Source organism: Monodelphis domestica, chromosome 7 (assembly GCF_027887165.1).
Source record: "Monodelphis domestica isolate mMonDom1 chromosome 7, mMonDom1.pri, whole genome shotgun sequence".
Lineage (NCBI taxonomy): Eukaryota > Metazoa > Chordata > Mammalia > Didelphimorphia > Didelphidae > Monodelphis > Monodelphis domestica.
The window spans coordinates 214,809,502-214,832,693 of record NC_077233.1 but is presented as its reverse complement, the minus strand read 5'-3'; the positions used below and the strand labels follow the sequence as shown (position 1 = coordinate 214,832,693).

The window sequence follows — 23,192 nt, the reverse complement described above, 5'->3', positions numbered from 1 at the left end:
AAAATTTTAAAGGCATCATTATTACTTTACTTTCTTCCTTGTAATGATTTGGTATCACATTATGATATAACAGGATACTCTAAGTAGATGATATAAAGAGTAAAAGAATAATGAAGCAGTGCTTTAAAAGAAGTACCATCTTTATGATATCATGTAAATAAATGGAGCCCTCTGCATTAGTAAATTGTCAGGTGGATTCCTCGAGGGAAACATTCAGGAGGTCAAAGATGCATGGGCAAGACTTGCTGCTTAGTATAAGCTTGTAAGCCTCAATGCCTTATTTTCCTTATCTGTAAAATTTTAGGAATCAATTGATCTTTAGGATGTTGGGTGACCCCCTTGTGGTGAACTTTTGAGGACACAGACATATTTACTTTCTTCTAAAAGCCTGTAATTAGAAATGGAAGTGACTTTGGAAATCACCACTTCAACCTGTCATTTTCTAGTTAGGACATTGAGTCTCACAGTGATGAAGTAAGTAGCCCAATGACACAAAGCCATGAAATGGTGGCCATTAAACATGAACACAATCCATGCCATATTTCTTATCACTGCTTTAATCTGCCTCTATCTTAAGAGTGATCAATATATAATTTATCTAAAGATTTCATGACAGGTTTGTTATAATTCACATAGATTTTAGTTGAGAATGATTATGTTCATTCTTACATTGTGCCGTAATTATTGTAAGCCACATGTTTCCTCAACTAGGTTATACAAATATTTTAGAATAGCAGAGCTGGCTCACATATTTTTATCAATACTCTTGTGTATATATTTGTATGTACACACACATAAATTTATGCATAGATATTATGTATTGCTATTCAGCAGAGCAGTCTGGTCTGACATTTTTTAAAAAATCCTTATCTTCTGTCTTAGAATCAATACTGTGTGTAGGTACCAAGGCAGAAGAGAGTTAAGGCCTTGGTAACGGGGGTTAAGTGACTTGACCAGGATCACACAGCTAGGAAGTGTCTGAGGCCGAATTTGAACCCAGGATCTCCCATCTCTAGACCTGGCTCTCAATCCACTGAGCTACCCAGCTGCCCCCTTTCTGACTCTGTGACCTTGTCAACCATATATACCAATCATGTCCATAGTGTTTTTTGGCAAAGGTACTGTGGTTGTCATTTCTGTCTCTATTTTATTAATTCAAACAGAGGTTAAGTGACTTTCTCCAAGGCAAATAGCTTATAAGTAGCTGAGGCTGGATTTAAATTAAAATCTTGACTATATGCCCAGCTCTCTCAATTTAGCTGCCTCAATGTGTATATACATATCTATATATCATATAAACAATAGGTATATATTATACACATAATGAAACACATTTGCATGGCACAGGTATTTTCATTCACACATATGTAGATTTGCATATTACAGTGTGCATGTGTGTGTTTGTACAGTGTGGGGAGTGATGATGATTTGGAGATCAGGAGATCTGAGTTCAAATCCTACCTGTGCAATTTTCTAGTTTTATGACTATTGTCAAATGACTGAGAATCTGTTCTTTTAGGCTGCTATAAAATATTATATACTGGTTGGTCTATAAACCATGAAATCAAAGATCATAATATTAAAATATACATGGTAAGTAGTTGATAGGGCACATGCATTAACCTTAATATTTTTTTCCCCTACCTCAGTAAAAGGTATTGTTAACAGGCTGATTTCCCAGGACCTTTTCTATCAGACTCACTGTAGCCAGCTCATCTTTTGCCCTCTCAGTTCCTCCTCTTTGTGACTAGGCAGAGTCAGCATCTTCCACTTCCTGTGGTTTTCGTATTTATGGATGTAGGGCAGACATTAGGTGGGATATGGTTGGTGTTAGAAGAGTCTTTGGAGTACCTAGTTTAGAACTGGGTCCCAAAAGCAAACCTGAAAATTTGCTTATGTTCTGCTGCCATTAACTCATAGATGTGAGTCTAGGCAGGGCATTGAGCTCTCTAAATATAAAAATTCTCCAGTATTCATAATCCTTTTATAGTTGGGATAGAGGGAAGTGATGTCCATGTTCTTATCTTTTGGATTTAGTTGTAATTACACCTGGTGTATAGCTCTTTCCTTTTGAGGTTGAAAAGTGAATTTTTTTTTTTACTATCATATTGGTTAGATGACCTTACAATATTATTTCACTGCTTCTTGCTGCTTTCTTGCTTATTTGGTTTTTCTTTCACCATTGTCCAGTATGATTACATTTCATTGGTGGCTCCTTACCCCCCCCCTTCCCATCTTTCTTTGCATATACTCACTGATTTTAAAAAGTCAGCAGTGGGGTTCTAGTTGCTTATGGCTCTCCTGACCATGGTAACTATGTGATTATTCTTTTGTTCTACTGCCAAAAGAAGAGATTCTATCCTTTGATTCTCTAGTTACACATTCAGGTTTTATTTTACTAATAGGACCCTAGAGCTGGAAAGGACTTTTAGCACCATCTAATCATAATAATACTAGATTACATTTATGTAGTGCTTTAGGGTTTGCATAATGCTTACAGCCCCATCACCTGTGAGGTTCATACCCAATCTAACACTTTCATTTTATAGATGAACAATTGTAGGCTTAGACAGGGTAAAGGACTGGACTAAGATCACAAAACTATTTAGTGGCAGCATACAGAGCTTCTGATTCCCAAGCAAACATATTAAATTTAGCAACAGTTTTTAGATTTCTTCCCTATTGCTACAGAAATAAAGAATAATGAAAATCAGGTTCATTCTAAGTAGCAGCAAGGATACAAAATTCCCCACTCAAAATATCCTATTATTTTTCTTGCTCAAAAAATGCAAAGATATTTTTTTAAAAAATTAGTTATACCCTTGCTACAAGTTTAGATTGAGTCAGGAAAGTTAGTAGAATAGTATTTATCCATGCAAAATAATTCTTCCTGCTCACACACTGGAAGAACAGCAAGAGAAATTACCTTGACAATGTCAACTGATCAATATTGCCAAAAATTTTTACACACATATTATAGAATCCTATGTTGAGGTAGCACCCTAAAGTCTAACTGAGCCTGCAGGTATTTAAGACTGTATGTCTACCTTTTTCTCCCTTTCCAGCAAAAGGCAAAGGGAAATAGAAGCTTATGCTAATAATTGAAGTCAGGGAAATATTTTTATTTTTAAATGCCTTAAGGAACTGGGAAACTAGGTAATCTCTCCCTCTATCCTTCATATCTCCATATTTCTATTTACCAGCCCTGTCTTATAATTTTTTTTAAATAGTACTTTAGAATTTGCCTAGTGCCCTCCTGTTAGCTGCTAACCCCCTACGAAGTACTCTGATCTGATTAACACTGGTCTCCTTGCCGTACTAGGAATAGGACTCTTGACCTCTCAGTTCTTAATATTTTCTCTAGCTGTCTCAATTGCTTGAATGTTCCTCCTCTTATCTCCACCTACTGGCTTTCCTTGCTTTCTTCAAGTCTCAACTGAATCTCTGCCTTCTTCTGAAAGCCTTCCACTTAGTTCTAATGCCTTTCCTCTTTCAATTATTTTTTTGTTGTTGTTCCGTAGATAGCTTGTTTGTATGTTTGCTTTTCCCCAATTAGGTTGTGAGCTCCTTGAAGTCAAGGACTGTCTTTTTCATCTTTTTGTATACCCAGTGCTCAGCACAGTGCCTGGTACATAATAAGAAATGTTCATTGACTAATTTACATAGAGATGGATAATTAAATCTATGGTTGTTGATAAGATTACCCACCATCAAAGAAACCTTGAATAAAAAAAAAAAGAGCATTCAAGATAGAGACCCTGTGAGTTCATGGCATAGAAGATGATTCAGCAAAGGAGACTAACCAGAATGGGCCAGACAGGTAGGAGAATAAGTATAACAAAAACTCATCAGTATGAGAGTCCAAAATGAAGAGCTTGTCAATTTCAGATATTATAGAGACTCTAAGAAGAATAAGGGTTACAATTAAAATATTTGAGAAACCAGTTTTGGGGTAAGAACATCAATTTCAATAAATTGATAATACTCAATAGTAGGATAACATTTAACCAATAATTTGGTGGTCTGTGATCCTCTTGATAATCAAAGACAAGAATTTCCATTGTTCAGGTCCCTATATAGGAGCTTGGGAACTCATTTAGTCCCTTTCTTGGATATGCCACGACATCACTGATTGGTGAATAAATAATGAAGAGGTGGACTTAGAGACCTCAACTCCTCTCTTTTTACTTCCTCACAAGAAGGTGGATCTTTGGCTAAATAAGGAAGATGCTTGCACACCCTTTCCTGGCCCAACTTACTTCCAAATGGGTCAGAGTTCTTCATGGCTGCTCAGCCCTGCCTTTTCATCTTTTTAAATCTTATCAAAAGACAAAAGGTCCCAACCTAATTTGATAGCTTGTGGGTCTGGGAGAAACCTTAACTTGGAAGTAGGCTGTTTCAGCCTTACCTTTAGAGGCTAAGGGTAAAATTATTTTATGCAGAAATATTAGTAATAAATAATCCAATTCAATGTTAATTCTACTGAGATGAGAATGCATCTGAGTGGGCAAGTAAGAAATCATTTCTGAGCTTGAAAAGAGTAGTTCATTGTTAATTTCAAGATTTAAAAAGTTTATATATAAAGAAGTTTTAAAAATTGATAATGTAGATTTAAAAATATAACATTCCCTTTCCCCAGGAACTTCCCCATATTTACACTTAAAATGACAAGTTAGGTCCCTAGAAGGGATACCACTACCACTACTACTTCTACAGGTTTATTCAGATAACCCTGTATGGCTATCCTGCTAGCACCTGTAGTTCTGAGTCCCTACCAGTATATGTAATTAACATTCAGCCACATTTATTTACTCCAATGGTGTGATAAGAAGAAATTATATAAAATATTCCCCTCAAAATGGAGGTTCACTCACAAATACACATTCTGTGGGAAGAATGAATTTATACTGATATTATGATGGTATTGAGGCAGATATGCACATTACATGTATCAAAGAGAGAATTCATAAATTCATCAAAAGCCCTTTCTCACTTTGTGTACTCCTCCAAAACTTTACCTTATTTGTCTACTAGCCTACATAGATCTATACCTTTCTAGATTCTGTAGCTAGAACTTTTGTCTCCCACAAGGGATTATACCTTCTAAAGCTGCCTTTCTTTAGTTTGTAATTCCATTCCTCATGTCATCAACTAGTGGATATTACTATTGCCATCAAAGCAATCTGGACCTTTTGAAATTCATAAGTTTCAAAAATAATTTGCCTGAAATAAGGAAAAAGTAAACAGAAAGAGAGAGGGCTATGGCAGCCACATCTGGGTGGGGAACAGGGTAATTGTCTTGTCCCTTGCCCAACTTTAATGAGTCAGTTTAAACAGTTCTGCCAAAATCACAACCACTGAGGAAAAATTAAAGAAAAGGGTGTTGTCTTTTTTTGTAGTGACTTAGTTTTGGCTCAACAACTCCTGAATTTTCATTTTTTTCTGGTTCTGGAGTCAATTAGGAACTCTTCACCATCACATAAAGGTAAGTCCCTACACCTGGGTGGTTGTAGGCCCCTAAAATTTTATGTGATGGATTGCAACTAGGCAGAGATTCTCTGTCCTCAAGAGACTAGGCCATGCACGTTATAGTGGATAATGTATGTTTTGCTATTTATCTAATTCACTTTTATTCCTCTGGGACAAAACCAATGAAATATGGTGGTTAAGCTTAAATCACACTGAGGCAGAGAATGTTTCCATGGAGAAGCATTAGGATTGACAAAGCTTTTAAATACTTCTAATAGGTATTTATTAGGTATTGATTTTGTGTCACCATCTTCAGTTTACTCTGAATTTTTTGTTATTGTTTTAGTAATGCGATGTAGATCACAGAACCAAATGTATTTTAAAGCAGGTTTTTTGTCTGGAGGAAATTACAAGAATAGTTAAGTATTATATTTTTATATATACTTTAAAATTGTTGTTGAAATCTTAAGAAGTATTGTAACAAAATAATGAATTAATCATCCTTTCTCATTAATACCATTTTGCTTTTGGAATTTTATTCAATATGAATGCTTAAAACTAGATATGGAATGGATAAAGAAATTATAGTTTTAATAATTGAAGAATTTAGTATTTTTCCTCCATATTAATTATAGGACTGATATAAGAATTTTCCTTTTAACAATATTTCTGTCTTTTATTTAAAAGTAGAGTTAAAGACATTAGCAATTATGCTATTCATAGCCTTTTAAGGATTCCTGATAAATTTCTGATTTGGTTATAGGGATATTTTATTTTTTCTGAAAGTGAATTGAAATACATTCTCAAGTTAGTAAATGGTAACTGTTTATTCTGATATATTTCTCTTTTTGCCTTAATTGTCAAGAAATTTATGGTGAATTTCAGTGTATGCTAGCATTAATTGATTCTGTCTGATGATTTCTTCTTGCTTTATATGGACTCTATGCAGTTTTATCTCTAATGTCTAATTTTGTACTGCTTTTTAAAATGAATGTTGCCTCAAGTGAATAAGATCTAAATCTTTAAAAAAAATATTTGACAGTAAGGAATGTCATTATAAAATATTAAGGATTATTGAACTTAAAAGTTCCTTTACATCAATTTCAATTTTTTCCCTGTTTTACCAAACTATTAAGAAACTTGAAATGTCAAAGAAGAATAAAAACACAATATCTAGATTTTAAAAATACATTTTAATTGTTTTCCTTAAGAAAACCTATTACATAATAGGACTGCTATTGTTATGTAATATTTTAAGTAAGTTTACAATTTGAGATTCAACTTTAATGACTGAAATTCTGGTCTCCTATGACTAGGCAGTATTTGAAACTTAGTATTGAATCTATAAATCAAATAGTAAGGTATATGATTTATATATGGTTGGTCTGAACTCCAGACAGACTTTTTTTTGCTCAACTTTAAGAGAAATGTAACTTTTAAAATCAAAACAATTAGATTTAATATTATCAAATACTATAAATATTATTGGTAACATATGGATCAAACTCCATCTCAAAAAAAATCTCCATTTCTTTTTTGTTTTATTGACAGGATGATAAAATTTCAAGTTAGAAGAGATTTTATAGGTCATCCAATTCTACTCTCATTTTTTTTAGTTGATAAAATTCCAAGAGTTAAATGATTTGTCAAAGGTCATTATAGGTAGAATCAATTCTGGCATTGAATCCAGATCACTCCTTATTAACTTATTTTAAATCTTATCTTAGAATCATTCTTCCATTCCTCACTCTACCAACTCCCATAAAAAAGTCAACACTATTCTGTTTTCCTTGTATGTAGATAACTCTTGTTTTCCTATTTCCCATAAAGAAAAACAAGCTACTGACCCAGGGATGGGGGGTGGTGGTGGGAGGTGGGGAGCAACCCTACTCTATCAATAATGTTGAACATAAGTACATGCAATAAGAGAACAATTCATAATGTTGATGGAAAGGCAGTTCAAACATTACTACTTTATGGATTATTGTTTGTTATTGAATCAAGGCTGCAGGAAGATGAATTTGTTGGACACACTAAGTACAAAGATAATTTCAAAGGGATTTCAACCTATGGCATACACACTGATAAAATTATAGGTCTTTGAAGTCCTGAAGAAAAGAAATGTTTTATTCAATGATATGATCAACATAGAAATGTTTAAAATTCTATGTAATCAAAATCATGCATAATGCTTTAACATATAATTCATACTTGAATAAAATATACAAAGTGGTATTTGAAACTGCTGTAAATAAAAGCCAGGAAGACCAATTTTTTTTTGGTCTATACTTTTTACAGATCATTGTGTAGAGAGGCCTTGACGAAGATGCAGAATTAAGGAATGGTCACTGTCCTCAAGGAAAATATAGTATAGGGGAAAGACTTATTAACCTGGAATCCATGCATTTATTTTTAATATTTAGATAACTGAATTTCAGTATAATTGAAATATTTTGTCATCCTCTATTTTATGCCTCCGTAAACATTATTCTAAGAAGTCCATTGGTTTTTGTAGACTGCCATACGAGTTTGTAACACAAAAAAATGTTAAAAATTACTAGTCTAAATAGAGCATAGGACATATAAATAAATGATTATAATAGTATGGTGCTTTAATGATTTTGATGCATTTTACTTGCAACAAACTTTTGAATTTATATAATGAATGTGCCATTATCCTAATTTTGTTTTTTTCTGATGAGGAATCATGGACTCAAAAAAATTAGGTGGTATCCTCATGGTTACATAGCTCTTAAGGCCCAGTGGTCTCTCTGTCTACTTTAAATTGTGGATACTACAAGGTAAGTGCATAAAAGAAATGCAGAGTGCTGCTTGATGCCTGAAGTCATTACTGATTGTGGAGATTAGAGAAAGCTATTTGTAGATGTGGCATTTGAGTTAGGCTTTAAGAAGTCAGTGGAAATGAAGCAAACCAAAATCCAGTGTGAGGGGAAATTATCTAAAAAATTCTTTTAGGAGAGAAAAATGTCTAAATGGACAGATCTACCCCCTCTTTATCCTTGAACATCTCTCTCTCCCTACTCCAAGATGATTTAAATTAGCATTTATATCTTCATAATATCTCTCATTTATGCTTCTTCTGACTGCGGTCACTCTGGTAGAGGCCGAAATCAACACATCCAATAGCCTTCTGCTTTGTTTCCTTCCCTAAGATTCTCCCCACACCAGTCCATCCTTCTCTCACCTGACAGATTCATTTTTCTAAAATTAAGGTCCACCTTGTCACTCAATAAATTCAATAAACACCCCTGGCTCCCAATCACCTACAGGACCAAAAATAAAATCCTCTGTTTGGCATTCAAGCCCCTTCATAACTTAGTACATCTCACCTTTTCCATTCTTTTTTAAAATTAAATTTTATTTTTTTAATTACATGTAGGAAAAAAAATTTGATAATTATTTTCTGACATTTTGTCATTCAGATTCCCTCTCTCCTTCCTTCCATCCCTCTGCTCTCTGAATGGCAAATAATCTGATATAGGTTATACCACTGCTTTCATGCACTATGCATTTCCATATTCCCCTTGTCATGACTGAAGACCAATATTACATATATCATTTTTAAAATCTTATGAAGAAAATAAAATGAAGGATGTCATGCTTTGATTTGGAATAAGATTCCTACAGTTCCTTCTTTGGCTATGGATAGCATTTTTTTTTAATTATGAGTCCCTTGGGGTTATTTTATAACCTTGCTTTGCTTCACAGTTGATCACTGTACAATATTTTTGTTACTGTTCTCCTGGTTCTGTTCACTTCACTTTGTATCAGTTCATGCAAGTCATGCTAGGTTTTTTAAAAAATTCATCCTATTTATTATTTCTTACTAAAACCACATACCACAGCTTGTTCTGCCATTCCCCAACTGATGGACATCCCCTGAGTTTCCAATTATTTTCCAATACAAAAAGAGCTGCTAAAGATATTTTTGTACAAGTAGTTTTTCTATATCGCTGATCATTTTGGGATATAGACTGCTAGACTAAAGTGTATGCATTGTTTTATGGACCTTTCGGTGTGGTTACATGTTGCTAACCAAAATGATTGTATGAACTTTACTGGTCCAGTTTTCCCATATCGCCTCTATCATTTATAATTTTCTTTTTTGGTCATGTTAGCCACTCTGGTTGATATGAGGTGATATATCAGTTGTTTTAATTTGCATTTCTCTAATCAATAGTTTTGGACTATTTCCTCATATGACTATAGATAGCATTTCTTCATCTGAGAACTTCCTGTTCATATGCTTTGATCATTTATCAACTGGGGAATGTTTGGGATTCTTACATATTTGACTCAGTTCTCTAAATATTTGAGAAATTAGTCTTTTGTCAGAGATACTTGCTATAAAATTGTTTTTCCATTTCCATTAAAAAATAATACATACCCAGACATATTCTGTAATGCAGTAACACTGTCTTCTTTACTATTCCTCAAGCAATGTAGTTTATCTCTTAAGTCTGGGAATTTTTAATGGCTCTCTCCCACTCTCAGAATGCTCTTCCTTCTCATCTCCTACTCTTGTCCTCTCTGGCTCCCTTCAAATCCCAGCTAAAATCGTAGCTTTTACAAAAAGTTTAATCCCCTTTAATGCTAATGTTTCCTCTCTGAGCATTAACCATAATTTATGCTGTATATGTTTTGTTCATATATAGTGTTTGCATGTTATCTTCTCCATTATGCCCTGAACTCATTGGGAACTGAGACTGTTTTTTTTGCTTTTCTTTGTATCCTTAGATCTTAGCCTGAAGCTTGGTTTAGTTTCTTAATAAGTTCTTCTTGTTTGACTTGATTAATATGTCAAATCAAAATCTGGAGTTAACATTCTCAGTTACTTCTTATTCTGCTTTCAACCACTTCAACACAGTTCTCCTTCCAGTGATCAATATTTCAATCTTTTCTGAATCCTGAAATGGGAATTTTTCCCTCTGGACAGTAAGATATTCCATTATTAGGTAGGTTTCTTTGCAGGCCAGTTCATTCAGGGGATGGGAAGGAAAATTTAAAAATCAGACTAGAAGTACTTTTTGTTAAAAGTTTTGTTGCCTTACTAAACCCATTTCTATAAGAAAGGTCTTTATTCTTGATCTTCTACATACTTTCAAAGAAGTCTGGAAAAGGTCCCCCCCCCCCCCTGAGAAATATTTCTCAAAATTTCTAGAACTTTTTGGTCTCAGAACCCTTTTATACTCTTAAAAATTATTGAAAATCCCCCCAAGAGTTTTTATTTATATGGGTTGTGTTTATTGATATTTACTGAATTAGAAATATTATAGTATTATTATAAAAGTTATTTTGGCCTCAGGGACTCTAGCCAATCACTGGACTATACTTTAGGGACCACTCTTCTAGAGAAACTAAAAATGAGGTTGTTACTATGCTCTATGCAAACATAGGGGATGGTAAGAAAGCATACGCATGTATATAGAATGGCATAGTTTGAATGGAATACAGAAGTATGCCGAAAGGATTAGTATTATATGTAGGTATTTCAGAAGAGGTCAGGGATGAAGATACAGTTCTAGGAGTCATCTGCGATTGTTCAAGACACTGGCTAATGAAATGACCAATGGAGAGTATATAGAGAGGAAAGGGTTGAATAAAAAATGTGAGGGGATGTCAAAAAAAGGAAAGCGTTATTAAGGTCATAGAAAAAGACCATGAAACATATGATGTCTCTTAAACCAAGAAAAAAGATTCTAGCATCAAATGCCAAGAAGATTGAAGAATTTTTATAACAAGGAAATTCAATTGTGTGGTTAGTTGGTTGTTTTTTTATCTTTGAGAAAGCAGTAACATTCAAATCATGGGAATTTAAGTCAAATTGCAAGGGATTGAGGAGAAAATAAATGGAGACATCATTTTCAGAAAAATATGATTCAGAGGGAAGAAGGGGAATAGGATGGTGACTGGATAGGGAATCAAGAGAGGGCATTTTTTAAAGATTCAAGACTTGAACATGTTTATAGAGATTCAGGAATAATTTAGTGGAGAGGGGAAATTAATGTTGCCCAAGAGAGAGGAAATGATGTTTCAGAAAGGTCCTAAAGAAGGTATAAAATGTACTAATCAAAGAATTGACCTCGGTAAAGAGTAAGGATACTTTTACCGTGACTGAAGAGAAGGGAAAAGGGGTGACTGATAATGTTAAGAAATTTTGAAGAGACTTCCAGTCAATATGGCAAGGGATATGAACAGGCAGTTCTCAGCCAAAGAAATAAAAACTATTAATAATAATTTTTTATTTTTTAAATAGTTATTATTATTATATAATATATAATTATAAATCAATATTATTTATATAATATAATATATAATAAATTATAAATTAATAAAAAATAAACATAATAATAATAAAGCACATGAAAAAGTGCTCTAAATCTCTTATAATCAGAGAGATGCAAATCAAAACAACTCTGAGGTATCACCTCACACCTAGCAGATTGGCTAACATGACAGCAAAGGAAAGTAATGAATGCTGGAGGGGATGTGGCAAAATAGGGACATTAATTGATTGCTGGTGGGGTTGTGATTTGAACCAACCATTCTAGAGGGCAATTTGGAACTATGCCCAAAGGGCAATAAAAGACTGTCTGCCCTTTGATCCAGCCATAGCACTGCTGGGTTTGTACTCCAAAGAGATAAGGAAAAAGACTTGTACAAGAATATTCATAGCTGCGCTCTTTGTGGTGGCCAAAAATTGTCAAATGAGGGGATGCCCTTCAATTGGAGAATGGCTGAACAAATTGTGGTATATGTTGGTGATGGAATACTATTGTGCTAAAAGGAATAATAAAGTGGAGGAATTCCATGGAGACTGGAACAACCTCCAGGAAATGATGCAGAGCGAAAGGAGCAGAACCAGGAAAACATTGAACACAGAGACTGATACACTGTGGTACAATCGAAGGTAATAGACTTCTCCATTAGTGTCAATGCATTGTCCCTGAACAATCTGCAGGGATCTAGGAGAAAAAACACTGTCCACAAGCAGAGGAAAAACTGTGGGAGTAAAAACACCAAGGTAAAGCAACTGCTTGACTACAGGGGTTAAGGGGACATGTCTGAGGAGATACTCTAAATGAACACTCTAATGCAAATACCAACAATATGGAAATGGTTTGGAATCAAGAACACATGTGAAACCCAGTGGAATCGTGCGTCGGCTATGGGGGGGTGGGTTTAGGAAAAGAAAATGATCTTTGTCTCCATGAATAATGTTTTGAAGTGGCCAAATAAAATATTGTTTAAAAAAAGAGAAATTTTGAAGAAGGGAGGAGTGAAGCTGAATGCACCCCCCCCCCATTGGGACAAAAAGGAATACACCTTCTTCTCAGAACCACATGGCACATTCACAAAAGTAGATCATACACTAGGTCACAGAAACATGACACTCAAATGGAGAAAAGCAGAAATAATAAATGCAACCTTTTCAGATCATAAAGCAATAAAAAATATTGATCTGAAAGGGTACATGGAGAGCCAAATCAAAAATTAATTGGAAATTAAATAATATGATACTCCAAAATCGGTTAGTTAGAGAAGAAATCATAGAAACAATAATTTGTTGAGGAAAATGACAATGGTGAGATATCCTTTCAAACCTTATGGGATGCAGCCAAAGCAGTATTTAGAGGAAAATTCATATCCCTGAGTCCATATATTAACAAATTAGGGAGGACTGAGATCAAGGAATTGGAAATGCAAATCAAAAAACTTGAGAATGAACAAATCAAACCCCCCCCCCGAAGAAAACCAAACTAGAGATCCTAAAAATTAAGGGAGAAATTAATAAAATTGAAAGTGACAGAACTATTGAGCTAATAAACAAGACTAGAAGTTGGTACTTTGAAAAAATAGACAAAATAGACAAAGTACTGGTCAGTCTAATTGAAAAAAGGAAAGAAGAAAGGCAAATTAAAGTATCAAGGATGAAAAGGGGGACCTCACCTCCAACAAAGAGGAAATTAAGGCAATCATTAAAAACTACTTTGCCCAACTATATATATGGCAATAAATATACCAACCTAGGTGATATGGATGAATATCTAAAAAAATATCAATTGTCTAGACTAACAGAAAAAGAAATAGATTTCTTAAATAATCCCATATCATAAAAATAAATCCAACAGGCCATCAAAGAACTTCCTAAGAAAAAATCCCCAGGGCCTGATGGATTTATAAGTGAATTCTATCAAACTATCAAAGAACTACTAACCCCAATACTAAACAAAACTTTTTGACATAATAAGCAAAGAGGGAGTTCTACCAATTCCTACCATTCCTTTTATGACACAAACATGGTACTAATTCCAAAACCAGGCAGGCCAAAAACAGAGAAAGAAAATTATAGACCAATCTCCCTAATAAATATAGATGCAAAAAATCTTAAATAGGATACTAGCAAAAAGACTCCAGCAAGTTATCAGAAGAGTCATTCACCATGATCAAGTAGGATTTATACCAGGGATGCAGGGCTGGTTCAATATTATGAAAGCCATCCACATAATTGACCACATCAATAAGCAAACCAACAAAAATCACATGATTATTTCAATAGACGCAGAAGAAGCCTTTGATAAAATACAACACCCATTCCTACTAGGAGCAGAACCAGGAAAACACTGTACACAGAGACTGATACATTGTGGTACAATCGAAGGTGATGGACTTCTCCATTAGTATCAATGCAATGTCCCTGAACAATCAGCAGGGATCTAAAAAATACTACCCACAAGCAGAGGATAAACTGTGGAAGTAAAAACACCGATGAAAAGCAACTGCTTGACTACAGGGTTGGAGGAGATAAGACTGAGGAGAGACTCTAAATGAACACTCTAATGCAAATTTCAGCAACAGGGAAATAGGTTCGAGTCAAGAACACATGTGATAACCAGTGGAATCATGCATCGGCTATGGGAGAGGGAAAGGCGGGGGGGGGGGGAGGGGGCAGGAAAAGAAAATGATCTTTGTTTCCAGAGAATAATGTATGAAAACAACCAAATAAAATAATGTTTAAAAATTAAAAAAATAAAAATAAAAATAAAAATAAAAAAAAATATTAAAAAAAAACACTAGAAAGCATACGGATAGAAGGATCGTTCCTAAGAATAATAAACAGTATATATCTAAAACCATCAACTAATATCATCTGCAATGGGGATAAGCTAGATGCATTCCCATTAAGATCAGGAGTGAAACAAGGATGCCCATTATCACCTTTATTATTTGACATTGTATTAGAAACACTAGCAGTAGCAATTAGAGAAAAGAAATTGAAGGCATTAAAATTGGCAATGAGGAGACCAAGTTATCACACTTTGCAGATGACATGATGGCCTACTTAAAGAATCCTAGAGATTCAACCAAAAAGCTAATCGAAATAATCAACAACTTTAGCAAAGTTGCAGGATACAAAATAAACCCACATAAGTCATCAGCATTTCTATATATTTCCAACACAGCTCAGCAGCAAGAACTAGAAAGAGAAATCCCATTCAAAATTACCTTAGACAAAATAAAATACTTCAGAATCTATCTCCCGAGACAAACACAGGAACTTTAGGAACACAACTACAAAAACTCTCCACACAATTAAAACTAGACTTGAACAATTGGAAAAACATTAACTGCTCATGGGTAGGACGAGCCAATATAATAAAAGTGACCACCCTACCCAAACTCATCTATCTATTTAGTGCCATACCCATGGAACTTCCAAAAAAAATGTTTTACTGATCTAGAAAAAACCATAACAAAGTTCATTTGGAAGAACACAGGATCAAGGATATCCAGGGAAAATAATAAAAAAAAAATACAAAGGAAGGGGGACTTGCAGTCCCAGATCTCAGACTATATTATAAAGCAGCGGTCATCATAACAATTTGGTACTGGCTAAGAGACAGAAAGCAGGATCAGTGGAATAGACTCGGGGAAAGTGACCTCAGCAAGGCAGTATATGACATACCCAAAGATCACAGTTTTTGGAACAAAATTCAACTATTTCATAAAAACTGCTGGGAAAATTGGAGGACAGTGTGGGAAAGATTAGGTTTAGATCAACACCTCACACCCTACACCAAGATAAATTTAAAATGGGTGAATGACTTGAACATAAAGAAGGAAACTATAAGAAAATTAGGCAAACACAGAATAGTATACATGTCAGACCTTTGGGAAGGGAAAGACTTTAAAACCAAGCAAGACTTCGAAAAAGTCACAAAATGCAAAATAAATAATCTGGAATACATCAAATTAAAAAGTGTCTGTACAAACAAAACCAATGTAACTAAAATCAGAAGGGAAGCAACAAATTGGGAAACAATCTTCATAAAAACCTCGGACAAAGGTCTAATTACTCAAATCTACCAAGAGCTACATCAATTGTACAAAAAATCAAGCCATTCTCCATTTGATAAATGGGCAATGGACATGAATAGGGAATTTTCAGTCAAAGAAATCAAAACTATTAATAAGCACATGAAAAAGTGTTCTACATTTCTTATAATCAGAGAGATGCAAATCAAAACAACCCTGAGGTATCACCTCACACCTAGCAGATTGGCTTATATGACAGCAAAGGAAAGTAATGAATGCTGGAGGGGATGTGGCAAAGTAGGGACATTAACACATTGCTTGTGGAGTTGTGAATGGATCCAAGCATTCTGGAGGGCAATTTGGAACTATGCCCAACAGTTTATAAAAGACTATCTGCCCTTTGACCCAGCTATAGTACTGCTGGGTTTGTACCCTAAAGAGACAATAAGTAAAAAGACTTGTACAAGAATATTCATAGCTGTACTCTTTGTGGTGGCCAAAAATTGGAAAATGAGGGGATGCCCTTTAATTGGGGAATGGCTGAACAAATTGTGGTATATGTTGGTGATGGAATACTATTGTACTAAAAGGAATAATAAAGTAAAGGAATTCAATGGAGACTGGAACGACCTTCAAGAAGTGATGCAGAGTGAAAAGAGCAGAACCAGGAAAACATTATACACAGAGACTGACACACTATGGTACAATCGAAGGTAATGGACTTCTCCATTAGTGTCAATGCAATGTCCCTGAACAATCTGCAGGGATCTAAAAAACACTATCCACAAGCAGAGGATAAACTATGGGAGTAAAAACACAGAGGAAAAGTAACTGCTTGACTACAGGGGTTAAGGGGATATGACTGAGGAGAGACTCCAATTGAACACTCTAATGCAAATACCAACAACATGGAAATGGGTTCAAACCAAGAACACAAGTGATACCTAGTGGAATCATGCACTGGCTATGGGAGAGGTGGTAGGAAGGGGGTGGGTGGGAGGAAAAGAAAATGATCTTCGTTTCCAATGAATAATGTTTGGAAATGACCAAATAAAATAATATTTAATGTGAAAAAAAAGAGATAGGTTAGGTAATTACATCCTGATGAAAGGCAATATATTCAATGAGGAAATACCAGTACTCAACATGTATGCATGAAATGGCATAGGATGCAAATTTCTAAAAGAGAAACTAGTGGAGTTGACAGAAGAAATAAATAGTAAATCTATACTAGTGGGAGACCTGAACTTTCCCCTATCAAATATAGATAAATCAAACCAAAAAACAGAATCAAAGATGAAAAGGGAGACCTCACATATAATGAAGAGGAAATTAAGGCAATCATTAAAAACCATTTTGCCCAGTTATATGGCAACAAATATGGCAATGTACTTGATATGGATGGATATTAAAAAAAAAAATATATATATATATATATAAATTGCCTAGATTAACAGATGAAATAGAGTATTTAAATAATCCTGTATCAGAAAAAGAAATTGAACAAGCCATCAAAGAACTCCCTAAGAACATTTCCCCAGGGCCTGATAGATTCACAAGTGAATTCTATCAAAGATTCAAAGAACAACTAATCCCAATATAATACAAACTATTTCACAGAATAGGCAAAGAAGGAGTTCTACCAAATTCCTTTAATGACCCAAATATGGTTCTGATTCCAAAACCAGGCAGGTAAAAAACAGAGAAAGAAAACTGTAGAGCAATCTCTTTAATTAACATAGACACAAAAATCCTAAATAGAATACTAGCAAAAAGTCTTCAACAAGGGTTATTCATTATGATCAAATGGGTTTTATACCAGGAATGCAGGGATGGGTCAATATTAGGAAAACCATCCACATAAATGACATTAACAAGCAAACTTTACATTTGATTGTGGTTGGACTCTGAATATTTACATAGTTGGTCACCAGTGATTTAATTTGTAAATCCTAAAATGAATTGCTAAATTAAATGGAATTTATGGTAATTTATTTACAATAGAGGAAAGATATTAAGGAAGAGAGAAAAGGGGAGGGGGGAGAGAGAGAGAAAGTGCTCTGCTTTTTTCTGATACCAGTGAGAAATTCTAAGCCCCAACACGGGAAAAGTCTCAAGATGATGGGCCTTTTCTGGAGGCTTCAAGCCTCCAGAAAGGCAGAGTCACTAAGTCAGCCTTTCATTCACCAGTGGTGACCATCTAAAAGGAAGGCAGTCTGAGGTCTCCTGCATCAGTTCCTCCTGGGTCAAGTTCCTCTTCCAATCTCTCCTCAAGTATCTGTCCTCCATTCCAACTCTGAGTCAGAGTATCTAATAATTTCAAATCCCTTCCATGGTCCTCTTTTTAAAGATCTTTTTTCTCTTGTGTCACCTCCCCTAAATTTCATGTCTACCAATGACAGCAGATGCTGTGCTTTAGGACTGCCCAGAAGGCAATTAGTTGATTCTAATTCATTACACACTATCTCACATGTGGGTTACAGACCTCCCACCTCATGATTAAGTGGGAGATTTACACCCTTGGTAATCAGATCTAAAATGGGCAGATCTTCCCACTGAACTTCAAGTAATGTGCTTACATTTCTGAGGATTAAATCAACAAATAGAGGATTACAATTCAATCTTCACAGTCAAAGAAGAGGTAAGTACCTTCATTGTTACAATCAGGAGATAGCTAAATCCAGTCTTCACAAAACCAACAAAAATCACATGATTATCTCAATGGATGCAAAAAAAGCCTTTGACAAAATACAATACTCATTCCTACTGAAAACACTAGAAAGCATAGGAATAGAAGGGCACTATAAAACAAAACCAAAAGAATGGAAAATTTGAGGAAAATATGAAGCATCTCATTCACAAAACAGAGGATTTAGAAATTTGTTCAAGGAGAGACAATTTAAGAATCATTGGTCTACCAGAAGACCATGACAAAAGAAAAGGCCTGGACATAGTACTACAGGAAATTATTCAAGAAAACTGCCCTGATATTCTAGAACAAGAGGGAAAAGTGGAGATTGAAAGAATCCACAGATCACCTCCTTACTTAATCCCCAACTGACAACACTCAGGAATGTTATAGCCAAATTCAAGAACTATTAGATCAAAGAAAAAATATTACAATATGCCAAGAAGTCATTCAGATACCATGGAAACCAGAGTGTGGATAACACAGGATCTGGCTGCATCCACACTTAAGGACTGAAAGGCATGGAATATGATATTCCAGAAAGCAAGGTAACTAGGTCTACAACCAAGAATCAACTACCCAACAAAACTGACTATATTCTTATGGGGGAAAGTATGGTAATTCAAAAAAATAAAAGAATTCCAATAATTTGTAAAGAAAAGACCAGACCTTAACAGAAAATTCGATGCCCAAGCACAGAACCCAAGAGAACCATCAAAAGGTAATTAAAAAAGAGGAAAAAAAGAAAAACAAAAGAAAGCAAAAAAAACCCCTTTTTTTAAAGAGACTCAATAAGTTAACATGTTATGTATCCCTATAAGAAAAGAGGTCATTGATAACTCTTAAAACTGTTGTTATCCCCTGGGCAGCTAGAAGAATTACACTTAGAGGGAACAGTGACAAACTGTATAGGATGAAAGGACAAGACATAAATAGATATATAGATATATGCATGCATAAATACATATACATTTGTATATATATATATGTATATATATATATATATATACAACTAGAGCTAAAAAAGAGATTAATACTAAAAGAAATGGGAAAAGAAACAAATGTAGGTAAATTTATATGTCACAAAGAAGCTCATGGGATGAGTGAGGAGAACATCAATATACTGGAAGGGTAACGAGGTTGGAGACAGGAAGTACTGTGACAAGGAAATCACTTTAAAAGACTTATATATATTAATTTAAGGTCGCCAAGGAATTCAGCTATGTAATTCCTAAATGAAAACTCAAGTCAGCAGTCAATCTTTTATGGAGTTTAATTACAACAGGAGGAAGAAAGGAATTAGAGAGAGAGAGAGAGAAAAGGGAGAGAAGGGAATAGGGCTTAAATACCCCTTCTGTTTAGACTGGGCCAAAAGGCCCAAGCCCTTAGATAGCTGGGGCAAAGAAAAGAGATCAGTCCCTATTACTCACGTGACAAAAATGGAGAAACAGTCTCAGAGGCCCCCACCTTCAGCTTCCTTCAGAGCAAGCTTCTCAGAGCACACTCCAACCACTCAGACAAACTCCTCAACCACCACCCTGAGTCTTCAGACCCCTCTCTCTTTAAGGAAACCATCCAAGTTCCCTCCCCTCAGTTCTCACATCTACCAATCACTGTCCATCAATTTCCCTGTGCCAATGGAGGCTCTAGCTTAACCCAGGACTGCCCAGAGGTCTCTGGCTTTGCACATGTCTGTTGAAGGTCATATTTTCAAATAATTAAATCTTTGATCCTTTGCTACAGCCCTTCCTAAATCCTGTTAACCTGAGTAGGGTAGAGATTGGAATAATTAAATTTTGATCTATGCTGCAGCCCTTCCTCAATCCTGTTAGGACTGAGTAGGGTGGAGATTGATTCCAAGTATCTCCATTGTATCAATTCTAAAATCAATCATGACTCAAAGAAATTCCTGTTCTATGCTTAAGCATAGGTCAAAGTCCTTTCCATTGTTCAGCAAAAGGTTTCTGTCCTAAAGTAATCTTAAGAAGGGAGGAGGAGGAACCTCCCATGCCAATGGGGTTCACATTCCAATAGCCAAGACCCACTATCAATAGGAAATTTTTCAAGTATGAAATTTCCCAATGGTGAAATTTCCAACATTTAAAAGTCTAAGAAATTTTGAGGTTTACAGTACTCAACTCTTACATTCATTGAAATTGACTCAAAGAGGGAAGAACAATCCAATCCATTGGGGCATAGAATAGATTTGAGCCCTATAGGGGAGTAGAAGGGTAACAAACGGACTCTTGGGTAGGGAAGCAGTACTAGGGAGGGAGAGGGTGGGGGGTAGTTTCAGAAAGACTATAGGGAAAATAAGGGGAGAATAAGAAGGGAGAGGGTAGAAATGGAAGTAAAATAAGGGTGAGAACTAGGGGGACTGATAAAAACAAACATCGGTGTAGAAGGAAATAGTGAAAGAAGAAAAGGCAGGACCAGGAGTAGAAATCAAAATGCTGGGAAATACACAGCTAGTAATCATAACTCTGAACGTGAATGGAATGAACTCAACCATAAAATGCAAGTGAATAGCAGAGTGGATTAGAATCCAAAACCCTACCATGTGCTTCTCCAAGAAACACACATGAGGAAGGTAGATACACATAGGGTGAAAGTAAGAGGATGGAGCCAAATCTATTGGGCATCAACTGATAAAAAGAATGCAGGAGACGCAATCATGATAACTGATAAAGCCAAAGTAAAAATAAATCTAGTTAAAAGAGATAGGGAAGGTAATTACATCCTGATAAAAGGCAGAATAGACAATGAGGAAATATCAGTACTAAACATGTATGCACCAAATTGCATAGCATCAAAATTTCTAAAGGAGAAACTAGGGGAGCTCAAGGATCAAATAGATAGAAAATCTATATTAATGGGAGACCTGAACCTTCCTCTATCCGAACTAGATAAATGAAATAAAAAAATAAATAAGAAAGAGGTAATAGAAATGAATGAAATCTTAGAAAATTTAGAGTTAGTAGACATGTGGAGAAAAATAAAAAGGGACAAAAAGGAATATACCTTTTCAGTAGCACATGATACATTCACCAAAGCTGACCATGTATTAGGGCATCAAAACATTACAAACAAATAAAAAAGAGCAGAAATAATAAATGCAACCTTCTCAGGTCCCTATGCAATAAAAATAATAATTAATAAGGGTACATGGAGAGGTAAATAAAAAATTAATTGGAAATTAAACAATATGATTCTTCAAAACCAGTTAGTTAAAGAACAAATCATAGGGCAGCTTTCGGAAAAGGGAAGAGCCACCAACATTGTGTCGGGGGGCGGGGCGGGTCTGAAGAGTCAGGAGATGAAGAAGGAAAGAAACATGGAGTAAATCTGGTCACAGACCTCAGTCAGCAAAGTCTGAAAGATGCTCAAAACCTAGAAGGGGAAGAACTCGAGCTCCCTGTGGATATGGAAACCGTTCACTTGGATGAAGATGCCAAGGATGTTGATCTAAATCATTATCGAATTGGGAAAATTGAAGGGTTCGAAGTTCTGAAGAAATTGAAGTCCCTCTGTCTCCATCAGAACCTAATTAAATGTATTTAGAACTTGGAAGAGTTACAGAGCCTTCGAGAGCTGGACCTCTACGATAACCAGATCAAAAGGATTGAGAACCTGGAGGCATTGACAGAGCTTGAGACTTTAGATATTTCTTTTAATCTTCTGCGAAACATTGAAGGGATAGATCAGCTCACCCATCTGAAGAAGCTCTTCCTGGTAAACAGTAAAATCAGCAAAATTGAAAACATCAGTAATCTCCAGCAGCTAAAGATGCTAGAACTTGGATGTAACTGAATCCGGTCCATTGAAAACATTGACAACTTGACCAACTTTGACAGTCTGTTCTTGGGGAAGAATAAGATCACCAAGCTCCAGAACCTGGATGCCCTCAGCAATCTGACTGTGCTCAACATGCAGAGCAACAGGCTAACCAAAATTGAAGGCCTCCAGAACCTGGTGAACCTTCGAGAACTGTACCTCAGTCACAATGGCATCGAGGTCATTTAGGGCCTGGACAACAATAACAAACTCACAATGCTGGACATTGCATCAAATAGAATCAAAAAGATCGAAAACATCAGCCACCTCACAGAACTCCAAGAATTCTGGATGAATGACAATCTCATTGAGAGCTGGAGTGACTTGGATAAATTAAAGGGGGCCAAGCTTCTCAAAGCAGTTTACTTGAAGCGGAACCCTCTGCAGAAAGACCCCCAGTATCGATGGAAAATCATACTTGCCCTCCCCACCATCCGGCAAATCGATGCCACATTCGTGCGGTTCTAAATCTCCTTCCCCTCCTCAAAGCAGTGCCCCTGCCACAGGTTTTTAATCCACCTCTTGCTCCATAAATCTCCAATTTACCTCCATCTACAAATCAAATGGCCACTAGAAAACCACTGACTGATCACATAATGTGTATGACGAGCCCTCTTACTGGTTTTGAGATGTTATTATTATTAAATCTTGCAACACCAAAAAAAAAGAACAAATCATAGAAACAATTAATCACTTCATTGAAGAAAAAGACAATGATGAGACATCCTTTCAAAACCTATGGGATGCAGCCAAAACAATACTCAGGGGGAAATTTATATCCTTGAGTTAATATATTAACAAATTAAGAAGGGCAGGGGTCACTGAATTGGACATGCAAATTAAAAATTAGAAAGTGAACAAG

The 23,192-nt window shown here is 35.4% G+C and overlaps 1 protein-coding gene and 1 pseudogene across 1 annotated transcript in view; both read left to right on the top strand.

The window, feature by feature from the left end:
* LOC100617412 (protein phosphatase 1 regulatory subunit 7-like) overlaps positions 1 to 23,004 on the top strand; it is an 85,274-nt pseudogene extending 62,270 nt beyond the window's left edge.
* Positions 1 to 23,192, top strand: part of SDK1 (sidekick cell adhesion molecule 1) — a 1,320,044-nt gene that overhangs the window by 380,059 nt on the left and 916,793 nt on the right.